The 12382-nt window shown below is 40.8% G+C and overlaps 1 long non-coding RNA gene across 2 annotated transcripts in view; it reads right to left on the bottom strand.

Moving 5' to 3' along the window:
* Positions 1-9881, bottom strand: part of LOC110255616 — a 45454-nt gene extending 35573 nt beyond the window's left edge. For both annotated transcript variants that reach the window (XR_002336162.1, XR_002336163.1), the window contains exon 1: positions 9804-9881. This is a non-coding gene — a long non-coding RNA (uncharacterized LOC110255616). The remainder of the gene's footprint in view (positions 1-9803) is intronic.

Raw genomic sequence — 12382 nt, 5'->3', positions numbered from 1 at the left:
AACACTTTATCCAGATCACAACCCCTTGCATAGGAGAGACGGGACCAGAGTCTTCTTGAGAGGGTAGGTTGGAGAGGCCTGGAAAGATCCAAGAAGAGGTGCCCGATGGCTTTCAAGTATAGTTTGGTGCCTTGTAAAGAGAGTAACCAAGGGAAAGGGGGCCATGTTCCAGCCTTGGCCCTGTGACACCAGACAGGCCTCCTTTTTCTGCATCCTGGTTAATCTCAGCATTTGTGTGTGTGGTTGGTTGGTTGCATCTGCAGTATGCAGACGTTTCTGGGCCACGGTGGGACCCACAGCACTGCAGTGACCTGAACTGCAGCAGTGACAACGCTGGATCCTTAACCCACAAGAGAACTCCAATTTCCCCAGCTACTAAAAGGGCCCTCGGACACTTACAAAGTATGGGTTTTGGTCAGTCTGTGAGATTAGGGCCACCCCAAGCCCTCATCCCAGGCAACTGTTTTATTAAGCCTTCCTCAGGACTACCACCATCATCTAGATTCGAACCCAGTTTTATCCCCTGAATGTCTGGATCAAAAAGGAGGGGTATTCTATACCTGAGGTATGTACCAACATCTCAAATCCAATTTCGCTGAGTGAAATAATTTAATGTTGTTTCTTTTCTCTTTTTTAATGTGCGCTATATGCCTTGAGTAATATATTTAACTCTGGAAGTGAAGTCAAAGCTGAGACCAATGCCAGGCACTAGATTAGGTTCTTTGAGAATTCCAAAGTGCATAAAACACTCTGCCCTTAAGAGAGCTGCGGGAAAAAGGAGAAGAGAGCTTTTAAAGTGCTTAATTCCAGACAGCTGATCAAGGGTGGTAGCTGGCAGGTGATGGAGTGGCTCTCTGGACAGCATGGAATGGCCATGATAGAGGTCCCGCAGATAAAGGGGCGTTTGAACCTGAGCCTGAGGAGTAAGTCGGAATGCACCAAGGGGAGATGACTGGGAGGATATCCCAGGAAAATTAAGGGGCTTGAGCAAAGGCATGGGCGTGAACAAGTGTGCCCATGCGAGGACAAGTCACCAGCTCAGGGCTTGGGAAAGCAGCAGAGTGCACAAGACGTGAGTGGGCCACTTCTGAAAGAGTTATTCCAGGGCCATTTATAAACACACAGTAGAAAAGCCAAGAGGGCTTTTCTTTCCCTATCTGAAAAACTGTTGGTTTGAAAGATAGGGTAGGGCTCATTAGTAGAGATCCAAAAGCAAGCTGTGTCAATATCTTATGCAACAACCCCAATTCTAGAGCAGATGATGTTACCTACGAATGCCCTATAAATGGAACAAGGCTTTGGGTGCATCTGAACAACTTGCATCGCTATCCAGTGCTACAACATGGCTGTCTCATTGCTCTGACTGGCCAGTTGTTTGGGGACTGCTTGTCTTAATCCTGACTCACCAGGTCGCTAAGTACTTCTGATCACAGCTTATGTACTGTGCTGCAGTTAACGACTGGAAGAAGTCAATGGCACTGACATAAAAAGGAGAAAGGGAAGGGAGCGAAAGAGCACGGGACTGGGAGGCAACAGGCAGATCTCCTAACAAAAAGAAAGTAGGATTTTTATTCAAATGTGCTTCAGTGACAGCATCTATCCACAGTGAATGTATGAAGTTTGGAATGATTTTTTTTATTACATCTTCATGGAATATTGTTAAACTACTATATTATAAATTCCTTGAGGACTATGTGTGTTTATTTTTTGATGATTATAACTAATAATATTCAAAGGTGAAGAGTCTGGTATAAGATTCCTAGGCCTGGCTTCACAATTAATCAGAAATGTGACTTCAGCCAGGACAAAATGGTTTCACTGGGGAATTGTACCAAACATACAAAGAAGAACATATGTTAATTCTTCCCAAACTCTTCCAAGAGATTGAAGACGCAGGAACACTACAAAAGGCATTCTGTGAGGCCACCATCACCCTGATACCAAAACCAGACAAAGACACTGCCAAAAAAGAAAATTACAGGCCAATATCTTTGATGAATATAGATTCAATATTCTCAACAAAATACTAGCAACAAACAATAACACATAAAAAAGGTCATAGACCACAACCACGTGGGATTCATCCCAGGGTCACAAGGATATATGCAACATATACAAGGCAGTCAATGTAATACACCCCATCAACAGCAACAAAAAAGGCAAAAACCACATGATCATCTCAATCAATGCAGAAAAAAACATTTGATCAAATTCAGTATCCATTCATGATAAAAACCCTTACCAAAGTGAGTACAGAGGGAACATATTTCAACAAAAATAAAAGCTACTTATGACAAACCCACAGCCAACATAATACTCAATGGTGAAAAGCTTAAAGCCTTCCTGCTAAAATCTGGAATAAGACAAGGATGCCCATTCTTCATACCCTTTTTTTTTTTTTTTTCTTGTTATGGCCACAACTGTGGCATATGGAAGTTCCCAGGCCAGGCATCAAATTGGAGCTGCAGCTGAGGCCTACACACCACAGCCATGGCAACACTGGATCTGAGCCACATCTGTGACCTATGCTGCAGCTAGCAGCAATGCTGGATCCTTAACCCTCTGAGTGAGGCCAGGGATTGATCCCATATCCTCATAGAGACGACAGTGAGTCCTTAAACTGCTGAGCCACTGTGGGAACTTTCACTCTCACCACTTCTATCCAACATAGGATTGGAAATCCTAACCACAGCAGTCAGACAAAAAAAAAAAAAAAAAAAAGAAAAGAAATAAAAGGCATCCAAATTGGAAAGAAAAAGGTAAAATTATCATTATATGCAGATGACATAATACTATATATAGAGAACCTTAAGGATTCCACACCAAAACTACTAGAACTGATAAACAAATTCAGTAAGGATATAAGATTAACATACAGAAATCTGTTGCATGTCTTTACACTAACAATGAAATAATAGAAAGGGAAAGTAAAAAAAAAAAATTCCTTTAAAAATCACATCCAAAAAATCTTAAATACTAAGGAATTAACCTAATCAATGAGGTGAGAACTATAAAACACTGATAAAGGAAACTGAAGATAATTCAAAGAAGTAGAAAGATATCTCATGCTCTTGGATTGGAGGAATTAATATTATTGAAATGGCCACACTACCCAAAGCAATCTAAAGATTTAATGTAATCCCTATCCAATTACCTATGACATTATTCCACAAAACTAGAACAAATAATCCTAAAATTTATATGGAACCATTAAAGATCCAGAATTGCTAAAGCAATCCTGAGGAAAAAGAACAAATCTGGAGACTAACCCTCCCAGACTTCAGACAATACTACAAAGCTACAGCAATCAAAACATCATGGTACTGGTACAAAAACAGACATATAGATCAATGGAACTAGAAAGCTCAGAAATAAACCCACATACCTATGGTCAATTAATGTTTGACAAAGGAAATGAGAAAATACAGTGGAGAAAAGATAGTCTCTTTAGCAAGTGGTGCTGGGGAATTTGGAAGTTGGAACACTCCCTCACACTATACACAAAAGTAAACTCAAAATGGCTTAAAGACTTAAATATAGGACACGACACTATAAAACTCCTAGGAGAGAACACAGGCAAGACATCCTCTGACATAAATTACAGCAACATTTTCTTTAGTCAGCCTCCCAACACAATAGAAATAAAAGCAAAAATAAAAAAATAAGGCCTAATCAAACATAAGCTAAGCTTTTTCATAGCAAAGGAAACCATAAACAAAATGAAAAGACAGCCTATGGACTGGGGGAAAATATTTGCAACTGATGCAACCAACGGGCTATTTCCAAAATATACGAACAACTCATACGACAAAAAAACAAAAAAATAGGCAGAAGACCTACACATACAGTTCTCCAAAGAAGACAGAGATGGCCAACAGGCACATGAAAAGATGCTCAGTATCACTAATTATTAGAGAAATGAAAGTCAAAACAACAGTAAGGTATCACTTCACATCCAGTCAGAATGGCCATCATCAAAAAGTTAACAAACAATAAATGCTGGAGATGGGTGTGGAGAAAAGGGAACTCTGTTTCATTGTTGGTAGGAATGTAAACTGGTGCAGTCACTATGGAAAACAGTATAAGTTTCCTTTAAAAAACTAAAAATAAAATTACCATATGATCCAGCAATCCCACTCCTAGGCATATATATGAACAAAACTATACTTCCAAAGATACATGCACCCCAATATTCACTGCAGCACCTATTTACAATAGCCAAAACATGGAAGCAACCTAAATGTCCACTGACAGAGAAACAGATAAAGAAGTGATACACATACACACACACACACACTGCAATACTACTCAGCCATGAAAAAGAATGAAATAATGTCATTTGCAGCCACATGGATGGACTTAGAGATTATCATACTAAGTGAAGCCAGACAAAGACAAATATCATGACATCACTTATATGTGCAATCTAAAAAAATGATACAAATGAACTTATTTACAAAGCAGAAATAGACTCACAGACATAGAAACACACTTATGGCTACCAAAGGGGAAAGCGGAGGTTGGAAGGATAAATTAGGAGTTTGGGATTAGCAGATACAACCTATTATATATAAAGCAGATATACGACAAGGTCCAACTGTGTAGCACAGAGAACTATATTCAAAATCCTGCAATAAACCATAATAGAAAAGAATATGAAAAAGAATGTATACATGTATAGGTACAACTGAATCACTCTGTTGTACACCTGAAACTAACACACTGTAAATCAACCATACTTCGATTAAAAAAAAATGTGGCTGTAGGCATGCTAGTTAACCCCCATGAGCCTCACACTTAAAAAAAGAAATATCAAGTTAACTTTCTTGGAGTTCCCACTGTGGTGCAGAAGAAACAAGTCCTTCTAGGAACCTTGAGGTTGCAGGTTCGATCCCTGGCCTTGCTCAGTGGATTAAGGATCTGGTGTTGCTGTGAGCTGTGGTGTAGGTCACAGACATGGCTCGGATCCTGCGTTGCTGTGGCTGTGGCATAGGCCAGCGGCTACAGCTCCGATTTGACCCCTAGCCTGAGAACCTCCATGTGCCACGAGTGCAGCCCTAAAAAAAAAAGACCAAAAAAAAAAAAAAGTTAACTTTCTCATTTAGTCATCATAAAAATTAAATGAAAGAGACAAAACATATTGGAAAAGCATCTGGTCCCTAATAAGCACCCAACAAATATTAACCGTTATTGTTATCATGTATTATCTGCCTGATTCTCATAATCCATTCGCATCATCATTTCCCTTTGTGCAGGTAAATAAACCAAGCTTGCAGAGGGAAAGTGACTTGGACATAGACACAGGTAGATGTGGCATGCCGGGGCTGAAAGCTAAGTCCTTCTGTTCTTTCTGTTATAAAGCATATACTTCTTTCATGGCTGTTCCAAATACCCAGAGGACCACAGGCAGCAAGCAGAATTCTCATTAAGTAGTTTTTCATCTGAAGACAGAAGAGCTCTTAACTCCTCTTCATTCAGAAGGATGGTGAGAAAACGCAGACAGACAGTGCAGCTATTTAGTAACAGAGCCTTTTGAGCTGTTCTAAATGTAACTCGGCAAAACTCACACCTGGGCCGCCCACTGTCCAGCAGCACAACACACAGACAGACACCCAGCAGAGTCACTGCAGGGATGGCCTCCGAGACCACCGTGTCCATCTGCTCCTAAAGGAACCGCCGTGGTAAAGTGAAAGGTGAGATTTATGTCCTAGAGACCAGTCCCAGGTCTGTCTCTCACAAACTCTGACCTGATTAAATCAGTTCAATGCTTTGAACCTCGGTTTCTTCATCCTAAAATGCGACAACTATCAGCTTCACTGGGTCCAATGAACATACTTTTGTAATCACTTTGTAAACTATAAAAGCTGTATAAATACCAGCATTACAGAATTTTTGTGATTATACTGACCAATAAACGCAATCAGATAGTTAATGTAAATAAAGGCCATCCCACATGATATTTGAAAGGAGAACACATTCAATCATTGGCTTTAAGAATTTGTTTCTGGGAATTTCCGTCGTGGCTCAGTGGTTAACAATCTGACTAGGAACCATGAGGTTGCTGGTTCAATCCCTGGCCTTGCTCAGTGGGTTAAGGATCTGGCATTGTTGTGAGCTGTGGTGTAGGTCACAGATGCAGCTCAGATCTGGAATTGCTGTGGCTCTGGTGTAGGCCGGCGGCTACAGCTCCGATTAGACCCCTAGCCTGGGAACCTCCATATGCCGTGGGTGCGACCCTGGAAAAGACAAAAGACACATACACACACACACACAAAGAATTAGTTTCTGATATGTCAAATTTCTTAATGTTTATTATTTTTCAACATTCTCAAATTTCTTAGCATTTTGAAATTTTCATCTCTTTAAGCACTAGAAGAGAAAGCTACTTTAATCATTCTGTTGCTATTATTATTAATAATAGTAATGATAATACAATAAGCACTTACCGTGGGCTCATGTTAGGCCTGGTACTCTGATAAGTGGTTTGTATAATATGGATATATATTATATATATGCATATATACACATATATGATATATATCTCAGATACATGAAGTGTCTTTCAATCTTGACAACAACACAATGAGAAAACGGAGAGAGAGAGCAGTTAAGTACTTTTTTCAAGATTACATGGCAAACCTTTTGTTCAAGACAAGACTCAAACTCAGGTACATTAGACTCCAACACATGACCCACCACACTCTAACACCTCTCCTTATATATGTGATTCAAGCACTGGGGCCGAGGATTCAAGCTTCACACATACTCTAGCCCAGGGCTCCTTGCACATTTAAAGGTTAGCATTTAGTGTCATATTAAAGTAGAAAGCCAATAAAATTAACTTGTTATGAAAGTTGGCAGATAGGAACACAGAAAAAAAGGAACCCCTTTTCATGCGAGGAATTTCTAGCTTGCACCTGTTAAATGTCTCCAGGGGACAACTGTTCAAAGGCAGTATTATATCATAACACACTCTCCAGACTTAAAAAGAAATGTACATTCAAAATCTGACTCAACCACTTTCTAGATGGGTGATTTTAGGTGAGTCATTCAATTTCTCTGAGCATCTGTTTTCTTTCTTGTAAAACTGTAATCTTGTAGCTGAACTGAATAGGGATGAAAGTACATTCCAGTACCTGCACATCACAAATAGGCCTGCTTTTCCTTCCCCTTCCTGTAAAGAAAACAAAGCACTTCTGGTCACTGTAGTTGTCCTGCACTTATATGAGGGTCATGTCCATAAATGTCCATTTTTGCCTTCACTTTCAGTATAAGCTATGACTGTAATACTAGGCTCAAAATTGCCCGTTGAATGAGAAAACCAAGAGCTGAATGAATGAATACCTGGTGGTAAATATACTGATCGTGGCTCTAAGTCGCAGACTGGTGGTGATCCTAGCAAATCTTCTGTTGCAGCAGAGTAAACAATGTTTGCAGAATTAAAAGCCATACTTCTATTTTAGGATATAACATAAATGCATCTTTTCTAACTAATTGGATAGCCTCCACACCAAAAGCTGATTCTAGCTCCATTCAGAGTCACAGGGTATATAGTTGGGACTTTTTTTTTTGGCATAGAACATGAAAGTTTAATAATTACAAAGTTGTAACTTTAAAAAGGAATATGTTAAGCTAAATAATGAAGTTTAAACATCACATTTTTTTTTGTTTGTTTTAGTTGGGACTTTTTTTTTTTTTTTTTTTTTTTTTTTTTTGTCTTTTTACCATTTCTTGGGCTGCTCCTGCGGCACATGGAGCATCCCAGGCTAGGGGTCGAATTGGAGCTGTAGCCACGGGCCTACACCAGAGCTACAGCAACTCGGGATCCGAGCCATGTCTGCAACCTACACCACAGCTCACGGCAACGCCAGATCCTTAACCCACTGAGCAAAGCCAGGGATCGAACCCGCAACCTCATGGTTCCTAGTCAGATTCGTTAACCACTGAGCCACGACGGGAACTCCAGTTGGGACTTCTTGAGTCAAACTTTATGGTGAGATTGACAGATCAAATTCAGGGCACCCAGTTAAAGTTGAATTTCAGATAAACAATAAATAATTTTTTGAGTTTAAAAATGTCTTAAATATTTCATGGGTCATTCTTACACTAAAAAAGTATTGTTTATCTGAAATTCAACTTTAACCTGGTATCCTATGTTTTTATCTACCAAATCTGCCAACACTACTTGTAAGACTACAATAAATCGGAAAGATAAAGGTCCTACTTCATCCTGGCACCAGGGTCCATAGGGGAGGCCATTTCTCTCTGCTGACTGCCACTCTTCCATGGCTTTTAATCTCCTAAATCAGTTAGACCGCCAAGCAAAGCCAAAACCTTCAAGGGACCTCGCACGTCACCAACCTCACTGTCTGGATCCTTGGCCTCATTCCAAAGGGCACTTGATTCAGTGTCAAGAGTCAGAGACCTGTAGGTCCAGTCCCATCTTTGCTTGCTATTTGTGAGATCTTCTGCAAGTCACTTAATCATCTGTTTCTCTGTCCAATGAGTTAAAATCTGCATACTCCACAAGAGAGTCAAGCATAAAATTACATAGTAGTTGTAAAATCACTTACAGAACTATCAGATGATGTACAGGTGAAAGAATTTCTCCTTGTCATCACTGTTGTTATATTATTTTCAATCTTATAACACACTTGTGAGTAGGTCATAACCTTTCATCACAGAGTGCTTAAGAATCCAGATTTTAATACCAGACAGATGTGGAATTCAATTCTGTTTCTGCCACTTACCAACTCTGTGACTTTGACCAGCTTCTAAACCTCTCCCAATTTCCATTTTTGGCCTTTAACTTGGGATAATAACTTTGCCTCCCTCAGTTGACTTGAGAATCAAATGACATCGTGCATGTAGATTGCCTGTCACAGGTGTGTGCTCAGCAAATGCCACCTATTATTATATCATCCCCATTATTATCATGACCACAGATGAGCCCAGGGATTACACGAGAAGAATACATCAAGACCAGGCATTGTGGGGAGTTCCCGTAGTGGCTCAGTGGTTAAGAATCCAACTAAGATCCAGGAGGATGCAGGTTCAATCTCTGGCGTCGCTCAGTGGGTTAAGGATACGGCGCTGCTGGGAGCCATGGTGTAGGTCGAAGACGCGTCTCAGATCCTACATTACTGTGGCTGTGGTGTAGCCCGGCAGCTACAGCTCTGATTCAATCCCTAGGCTGAGAACTTCCATACGCTATGGGTGCAGCCCTAAAAAGACCAAAAATAAAAAATAAAAATAAAAAAAGACCAAGCCTTGTGCATTTCAGTCCTGGAATGAAGGCACTGTGCATTTCAGTCCATTTCAGGAATGAAGGATCCACCCAGTGCAGCACCATTTACTAACGGTTTACAAGTTACTTGACCTCCGCGAGCTTCAGTTTTCTCATCTGGAAAGTGAACCAGTGTCTGCCTGAGCATCAATATCTGGTGGTCTGTTTGGTTTTAGGAACAAATTATATAATACGAACTACATAATAAAACATCAACCAGGCAGGCATTAAACATGCAATAAAAATAACCACATTTACGATATTGTTTTCAATCTGCTTCCAACCTCCAGCGCCCATCTCCTAATACATCTGCCCAAGTGTACACAGCTCTGATTTTTCCCTCTGCTTTTCCCCATTCTTCAGTCCAACATTAATCTCTTCAGTTTCAGCTCTTAAGGATCTAATTCCTTCTTCTGAGTTCCTGGGTGCTTTCAATCTCTACCTCTCTGACCCTTTGATCTTGAATTCTCTCTTTCACAGCCCCCTACGCAGAGTCTGACAAAGCGTGACTACTCACCAGTTTCAGAATTGCCTGGAGAATTTACACAAAATGCAGGTCCCCTCACCCCATCTTGCTCCTTTCTGGGGCAAGGTTATGGATACACTTTTTAACAAGCTTTCAGGTGATTTCAACATACAATACAGTTTGAAAGCCCTTAATGAGATGCTCTGGGCAACATGGTTGGGCCTTAAAGGTCCACACAGCCTTTAAATTTGTATTCCTATTTTGGCTAGATATGCATCTATGTATTTATCCTAGGGAACATGCTTCTAACTTTATAAGATTCTCAAAGAGGTCTATGACCAGTAACAGGTTAAGAGCCACAGAGAAGTACTCAGGGGCCAATTTATAATCTCTGGTCCGCTCAAATCAATATATTGCTGTCATGTGATTGGGTAGGATTCTGCATACTGTCCTCATGAACAAACTGTTAAAACTCGCAGATATTTATTTCGTATGTTTATTTTTCCTACTGTGGTTGCTTTTGCAACTGTTGAGTTCCTGTGATTGCATAAACAAAAAGAAAACTGGCAAGCAAAAAAAAAAAAAAAAAAAAAAAAATAGGAGTAACACCCATCATGTAGAAACCACAGATTAGACGCCAGTTGAACTCATATTGCTATAAATCACAACAACAGCATTGCAAGGAATGAGAACAATAAGAGTTCTTTTTAAATTCCTTCCCAGGGGAGTTCCCCAGGTCTAAAATAGCACCTGTTTTCTAAACTTAACTGACTCCCTGCTGCTGGGATCTAGTAAAATAACCATATTCCTCCCGCTGGAGTAAGCAGACTATAACTTATTTCCACCCAGGGGACAGAAAGCCTGGATCTGGTCCTGACACAGGTGCTACCCACAGGAGGCTCTGGGGTCTGACACTCCCTTTCTGAATGCCTCAGGTGATTCATCTGAAAAGTGAAAGGAATGAAGGACCCACCCGGTGCAGATACTGTGATTCTCTGGTGAAGGTGGGGCTGGCAGTGTTCCTTAGTGAGAGGTGTGGTGAGTCCTGCCCTTCCTGTTCAGCTTGAGTAACTCAGGAGTGCTGGCAGAGACAGTCGCTCAGCTCTCCTTAGGGACAATCTGGAGAATCTCTTAGGAGCGTTGGCTTTGATCATGAGGAACAGCCTTGAGGCAGACTGCACAGCCTGGAATATTCCCACTGCTTTCCACCTGCTTCCGAGCTCCCGAGTGCAGCTCCTAAGACACTCGACCTAAGTGCACAGAGCTCTGACTTGACTTCTACGCTTCCCCACTGTCCATTTTCCTGACATCAATCTCCCCAATTTCAGCTCTTACGGATCTCTTTCTTCTGTTACTAGGTGCTTTCAACTTCCACCTCTCTGAGCCTCTGCGACATACAGACCTCTTTTTTTTTCTTTTTCTTTTTTCCCCTTTTTTGTCTTTTTTGGGCCTTCATCTGCAGCATATGGAATTCCCAAGCTAGGGGTTGAATTGGAGCTGCAGTTGCCAGCCTACACCACAAGCCACAGCAACGCCAGATCTGAGCTGCATCTGCAACTTACACCACAGTTTGTGGCAACACTGGATCCTCAGCCCACTGAGCGTGGCCAGGGATCGAGCCCGCGTCCTCATGGATACTAGTCGGGTTCATTACGCTGATCCACAACGGGAACTCCTGCCCTCTTTTTGATGGAGCGACACACTGCCCTCTCCTAGCCAGCCACGTGAAAGAATTGGGGTTCCAGGGTTAATGTAAACTTTGGTTTTTAAAAAAATGGGAAAATGCATAATGGTGAAAAAAAGCACCAATGTGTACTGTATCACTAATCTCCAGAATTTGAAAAGCCCACTTTTAAAATAATGAAAATCCTTTCTTGCTCACTATTTGTAACATGTTTATTAAGAGATTTTTAGTACAAAAAAGAATGAGAGGTCGCTGAGGAGGAAATGTAGGACAGTGACAGAATGCTATCACCTGGTCTTGTGGAAGGGGCCCTCCCAGAACAAAGGGAAGGCAACTTGCACAATCAGCAGCTATGCGCGCATGTGCAACTTTGTGGCTGTTATGACATAATCCGTATCCACGTGCAACTTTGTAGCATAGACCATCCAACCAGAATTTACAGAATGTATGTTACCTTATAAGGGAGACAGAGGGAACAAAGTGTAAAAGAAAAAAATAACTGAGGGTATATAAGACAGTGCCCTGCTGCATCCGGGGCTCAGCCTTTGGATATGAATCCGCTGAGCCAGCGCCGGCACGAATAAACTCTGCTTCCCGGAAATAAGCCTTGGTGTCCCGTCTCCCTATCTGTAAGTTCTGTGACAGTCTCAGAGCATTACCTACATGTCTGCTGGATAGTTCGGGTTGGATGTCTTATGAGCAATTCATGTTTAATATGTCCCAGTAGAATTATTTTTTTTCTCCTATTGCCCTGTCCCTTATGGTTCCTGTTCTATTTACGATACCACTGATTACAATACCAAGAAATCTAAGGTCCATTTGCTAAACTTCTTGTTCCATATCTGATTATAATCAGGAAAAATAATAGGAATTTTGCTTCCAAAATTATTTTTAGAATAATTCAAATCTTTTTAAGTAGTTTATGAAATATTTGCATTACAGCCAT

The sequence above is a fragment of the Sus scrofa genome, chromosome 10 (assembly GCF_000003025.6).
Source record: "Sus scrofa isolate TJ Tabasco breed Duroc chromosome 10, Sscrofa11.1, whole genome shotgun sequence".
Taxonomy (NCBI): Eukaryota; Metazoa; Chordata; class Mammalia; order Artiodactyla; family Suidae; genus Sus; species Sus scrofa.
The sequence above is the reverse complement of the archived record's forward strand: the minus strand, read 5'-3'. Positions and strand labels throughout refer to the sequence as shown.